Genomic DNA, 6,219 nt, shown 5'->3' with positions numbered 1-6,219 from the left:
TTAAACTGTAGGCCACAGACTGGTGGGAAAGCAGAGGGAGCCGACCACCATCTGCCAAGTGTGCCACATGCCTAATGCTTTCCACGCATCATCTCATTTAATCCTCAGCACCCACGCGAGGAAAACGCTAACTTCCTTTGGAAGTTAAAGAAACAGAGACTAGAGATGCAAAGTCGTCAAATGGTGACCAGTGGAATCAAGGCTGGAATCCAGTTTGGATCTAAGGAGACTTTCGTTTTGTTTTGCTTTGATTTGATTTCTTTTGTTTTGAGACAGAGTGTCACTCTGTGGCCCAGGCTGGAGATTCATGGGGCAAACTCAGCTCACCGCAACCTCCAGCTCCCGGGCTCAAGCGATGCTCATGCCTCAGCCCCCGGAGTAGCTGGGATTACTGGTGTGCGTCACCACGCCCAGCTTTGTTGTGGTGGTGGTGGTTGTAATTTTAGTAGAGATGAGGTTTCGCCATGTTGACCAGGCTGATCTCAAACTCCTGATCTTAAGTGATTCTCCTGCCTCAGCCTCCCAAAGTGCTGGGATGACAGGGGTGAGCCACTGCACCCAGCACAAAGAGCCTCTCACACCACTGTCTCTTGCCCTATGACTGGGGGGCTCCATGCCTCGAGCTGGGATAATGATGTCCAGACCTGGGAGGAGCCCAGGGCTACCCGCCTCTAAAAGTCAGAGGGTAGGAAGCCAGAAACGGTCACAGGACTGTCCTGGAGGGTGTGGGGTCACCTGCCCCCAGGGTGGAGCTGCCTGTGGCCTTGCACCTCCCCTCCCCAGAGGCCGGTGCCTGCCTCCCAGCCCTCCCGGATGGGACGGAGAGTACCGTCTCCTGTTCTTCAAGCTTCTCCTGCAGCTCCTTTCCTTCCTGCTCCAAATGCAGTGCGCTCCTGTTCTCGTTCTTCTGGACAGAGAGAAGCAATCAGCGGCCACCCACTGCAGCTGGAGACCCCAGAACCTGGTGTCTGCCTCCCATGGCACCGGGAAGGGTGGAGTCAGGTTAGAAAAATTGTCTCCTTTCTCCCACAGCCATCAGAGCAGGGCTGTGGCTCACAGGTGGCTTTAGGAGCCCCATTTCATATACTCCCCCATTTCACAGGTGGGTAAACAAAGGCCTGGAGGGCTGGGGAGGAGGGCAGGCTCCCCAGGTGGGCAACACACCAGCTCCTGCTCCTGCTCCTGGAGCCCCTCCTGCTCAAGAAGCCTCTCCTCCTGTTCTCTCAGCCTCACCTCCTGCTCCTGGAGCCTCATTTTCGCCTCCTGCAGTCTCTCCTGTTCCCGTAGCTCGTCTCTCAGGTACTTGGTTTCAGTTTTTAGGTTTTTCTCCAAGTCAGAGTGTCCTGCTGGGGGCTTCAGGATTGAGGGTTCAGCTGAGAAAGGAAGCAGACGATAAGGGCCTCTGGATTCTCAAAACAAAAAAAACAAAAAAAAACTCTTCTGGGTGCACAGCTCCTCTCAGGTTCCCCAAACCTGCCCTCACTGCTCATGATTCCTCAACCCCAAATGGTAGCCAGTCTTCCGAGCCACTTTCAGATCGAGAGCACCGTGGGTGGCTGACGACGGGAACCCCTCCCTCTTTCTGATGGGGACACTGAGGCTCGTGGAGATTACAAGACTTGCCGTCTCCTGGCACAGACCTCTTTCCCTCTGCCTCAAAGCCCTTCCAGACACCCACCTCCCTGGGGCACCCTAAGCCACCCCCACAGCCCTCTGATGCCAGTCCTGCTCCCAGGTCATGCCAGCCCCATCTTACCCAGATGGTTTTGTAGGTGGGCAAGGCTCCTCTTCAGCTCCTCGATTTTCATTGCGTCCTGGCTTTTCTCCATTTTGAATATTTCCATCTGCCCAAAGCACAGGGGGAAAGGGCCCTGGAGAGAGGGGCTGGTGGCTGGACAGGCTACCATCGCCCTCTCCGCCCCCAGCTCCACAAAGTCCAGTCCCGTGACCACCCCTGGCTGGACTATTCTCATTTTACAGATGCCCAGGAAGATCCAGTGAGCTATCTAAGGAGCGCGGCTGAAGGGTCAGCTCTCACTTCTCCTGCCATTTTCAGCAATTGCTGCTGCCACCGCGCCTTCTCTGTTTTGAGTTGTTGAGCGTATGCGTCTCTTTCTAGCTGAACTTTCTTAAGACACTCCGTCACCTGCAAGAATGGGCCCGGAAGTTAGGAAGGGCTGTCACGGGTCCTCACCTGCTCCTGGCCACCTGGGGTCATCTTCCTTCCACATCCCTCCCTCTGCAAAGTCTCACCTCTGCCACCTGTGCTTTGAGCAGTTCCCGCTCCTGTAGAAACTGCTGTAACTGCTGCTCAAGGACTGCTTCACAGCGGCTCGAGGGCTGGAGGGTGGAGAGGGAGAAGCTTCAATCTGGAGAGCCTGGGCCATTCCACACGGTGCCCCTTAAAAGGGCTAGGAGTGAGCTTAATACACAACTCGGTCAGTAAAGATCAAGGCCCATGGCCTGGATTTTAAAAGAACTCAGTAAAGTTGGAAGGGACAGGCAAAGAGATCAAATTTACTGCTGGCTCACAGAGGCCCAGAGAGATCAGATCGATTCTATTGTTATTCCTGTTATTACTACCGCTGTTGGAACCTTTATCGAGTGGGTCACCAGGTAGCATGGTAATGATCCCATTTAAGCTCACAACCACCATGTGAGGCAGTCACTACCATTACCTCTACTGTGTAGATGGAAAACAGGGAGCATTAGAGGTTAGGTGGTTGCCTAAGATCATTAGACAGAGCTGGGACTTGAACACCCAGGTCCATCTGATCCTTTAAGTCCATTTTTTTTTCCTGCCGGGGATGGGGGCACAGACAGGAAAGGGGAAATTAACCTTCTGCTCACTTTTTGAAAGGATGATACATTAACATAGTCCAAAACTCAGAAGGTACAGAAGGGAAGTATCTCCCAGCCACCCGTGCTCTCCTGAGTTTTTCACAAATCCTGGCAGACATATTTTATGTGTATTATCATAGTATGTACACACATGCGTGCACACACACACACACACACACACACGTTTCCTCTCTCTACACAAATCGTAACATCCCAAAGCTCCTCTTCTGTACCTTCACTGTCCATGTTCCCAGTCCCACCTAGGACTTGGCCAAGGCCACAGCCAGGTAAGGGCAGGGCGGGCATTTGGCCTCTGAGCTCTGCGTCCAGTGCTGGCTCCCCATAGCGCCCTTCAACTCACCCACAGCAGCCCCAAGGGGAAACTGGAGCCCAGGACTGGCTGCATGGAATCAGGGGACCCCACCGGACTCTTACCAATACGTTGACGGTGTTATTCAGTTCACTGGTTGTGACGGAGCTCGAGTCCAGGGCTATTTGAGGTTGGTGCGCGCTCTGAGGCACATGCAGAGAGGAGGAGTTGGGGGAGGGTCGGGGGAGAGGTAGAGAGAACAATCATTAGGGTTGGGGTGTGTGGGGGCTGTCTCGGCTGGCAGAGGGGCACCCAGCCGCCACTGTGGGAGGAGGGTGGAGGGCTGGCCTGCAGGGTCACTGTGCCTCAGCTCAGGGCCTCTTACCTCTGGATCTTTCATGGAGGCACATGGCGCAGGGCCCTCCTTGTGACCACCTGCCGCTGACTACAAGAGACGAGAGTGCACATGGAGATGTTCTGTCCCCTCCGTGTCCAAGCCTCTGACTTCCTGTCCTCCCCATCAGCTGGCAGCATTTTCTGTTCTGCCTCTCGTACCCTTTGTCCCAAAACTCCTTGTGCCAGCTCCTCTCATGGTTCTTATCTCCCACCATCCCACCCTGGGGCCCCTTCAGTGACTCTCAAAGGGACAGCCTGACAGCAAATGGCTGTGCTCATTGGGCTGGCTTCCCCTTGAGCCTGGGGATGAGGAAAACCAAACAGCAAGGACCATTTCCTGGGTGTCCTGGGTGTTTACAGCGGGCCATGTACTAGGGATCAACAAAAAAACAACAGCAATAACGAATCTCATTTCACCTTCACTAATGGAAGTCAGACAACACCACCTCTATTTTACAGATGTGAAAGGAGAGACCCAAAAAGCTCCAGCAACTTGCCCTAAATCATATCCCTAGCAGATTGAGAGGCTGGATTCAAACCCAGATTTCTTTTTTTTTTTTTTTCTAGTTTATAAAATGTGATTTATTTTTTGAACTTTAAAAATATGGAACGCTTCACGAATTTGCGTGTCATCCTTGCGCAGGGGCCATGCTAATCTTCTCTGTATCGTTCCAATTTTAGTATATGTGCTGCCGAAGCAAGCACTTTTTTTTTTTTTTAGACGGAGTTTCACTCTTGTTACCCAGGCTGGAGTGCAATGGCGCGATCTCGGCTCACCGCAACCTCCGCCTCCTGGGTTCAGGCAATTCTCCTGCCTCAGCCTCCTGAGTAGCTGGGATTACAGGCGCGCGCCACCATGCCCAGCTAATGTTTTGTATTTTTAGTAGAGACGGGGTTTCACCATGTTGACCAGGATGGTCTCGATCTCTTGACCTCGTGATCCACCCGCCTCGGCCTCCCAAAGTGCTGGGATTACAGGCTTGAGCCACCGCGCCTGGCCTCAAACCCAGAATTCTTAACCAGTACCCAGAAGTTCTTCCACAATCTTAACAATTACCCTCTACTGCCCCTTGGACCCCTTTTCCCAGGAAGCCTGGCCAGCCAAGACTCACATGGCATGGTGACTGGCCACCATCAGAAGCGGCTGTCTCAGGGCAATTGTTGTCTCTTTTCTTTCATCTTCTCACTCGTGTTGGAACAGCAGGGCTGTTTCTTTGTTGAAATTCTTTTAACTGGGGGGAAAAAGAGCAGTAATGCCCATGAGACCTACAAACCCCTACGGTCACAACCTACCTTACAGTTTTTACAAAATACTGTTATACACCACCTGATTTAATGCCACCAACAACTCTATAAAGTGCTGTGACAATCACTTAGTGACTGAGAGGGATTGATATCATGGCAAAAAAGAAAAAAAAAGAAAAAAGAAGAAAAAGCAATACTAGACCTTAAACTCATTCCTCTGACTCCAAGCTCTGGGGTTTTGCCACGAATCAGCAACTGCCAGAGACCAAAACCACAGGCAGAGGCAGAAAAGTCGCCATTAAGTAGGCAGGAACTGTACGCCATGTGGTTTAGAGTCATATGGCCTCACACGTCTGTTAGTGTTAAGAAGTGCACCAGCACCTCTCACACTTTTATATCAATGTGTCCCCACGGCAGAAGGCAGCCTTTCTGTTAAATCTGGGAATTCACCAGAAAGAGGACAACGCAAGTCTCATTTCAGAGAGAAGTCTGGTATGCTCTTAGAAACCGATGTGACTGTCATCCCTAAGAACATTAATGTTTTTGCTGTCTCAAGAGACTCAAGGGAAACTGATGCTTCAGAAAGATGTCCCATGTTTATCCCGTGGCATTCAAAGTAGCCCAGGTTGAGATGATAAGAGTAAGATTCAAGCTGTCAAGTTCAATTTCCCAATATCTGCTCCACAGAAGATGAGCAGACCTCACTCCAGAGGCCACTGACTGAAGGGCAGTCTTGTCCCAGAACCATGGAGAACTTGAAGATGAGGTGGAGAACTCAGAAAGAAACATGAAAGTCTCTCTGGAGAGTAGAAGCCTGAGAGAAAACCAAAGCAAACCCATTCTCCCACTGCCACCCAGAGACACTGTCAACGTTTAGAGCTCACGGGGGAAGTGCAGGCTTTCCACACTGTCAATGTCTCTGTTAAGGGAGTGAGGCAGGCTGAAACCTCTTGCTCCTAGGTCCCACAGTCCCCATTCCCCTTCCAGCTGGAAATTTGTGCTGGGACCAGAGGAGCCAGAAATGGGATGAGAATGCGTAGGGGACTGGGTCCTAAGGTCAAAGGCTGGTCTTGTAGCAGTACTGAGGGTTCCTAGGGGAACGGTGACATCACTACATTCCACTCCTCCTGGGGGAAGGGACCACATCAAGTACATGCCTCGGTCACTGCTCCATGATGGGGGAGGGGGATGCAGGGCTGGGACCCAGGTCCTTGGAGACGCCAGCCCAAAGAGCACAGGCAGGTCGCGCTGGGGGAGCAGGAGGGGAGGGCAGAGTCTGCAGCAGGAGCCCCAGGAGTCAGCAGCCCAAAGTCACCCAGAAATGACTGGTGAGGGTGGGGACTGGGAGACCCAGGTCCTCAGAGACAGGAGCCCACAGAGCCCAGGGAGGTCCGGCTTGGGGCAGGAAAAGGTGAGGCCCAAGTAGG

At 52.4% G+C, this 6,219-nt stretch overlaps 1 non-coding gene across 1 annotated transcript; it reads right to left on the bottom strand.

Annotated features, from left to right (window-relative positions):
* Positions 1-4,145: 4,145 nt before the first annotated feature.
* On the bottom strand, positions 4,146-4,252 carry LOC141583824 (U6 spliceosomal RNA). The gene has a single exon (XR_012516720.1). It is a non-coding gene; the product is annotated as a U6 spliceosomal RNA (small nuclear RNA).
* Between the last annotated feature and the right edge of the window lie 1,967 nt (positions 4,253-6,219).

This window comes from Saimiri boliviensis, chromosome 2, assembly GCF_048565385.1.
Source record: "Saimiri boliviensis isolate mSaiBol1 chromosome 2, mSaiBol1.pri, whole genome shotgun sequence".
In the NCBI taxonomy this organism is placed as follows: domain Eukaryota; kingdom Metazoa; phylum Chordata; class Mammalia; order Primates; family Cebidae; genus Saimiri; species Saimiri boliviensis.
The sequence above is the reverse complement of the archived record's forward strand: the minus strand, read 5'-3'. Positions and strand labels throughout refer to the sequence as shown.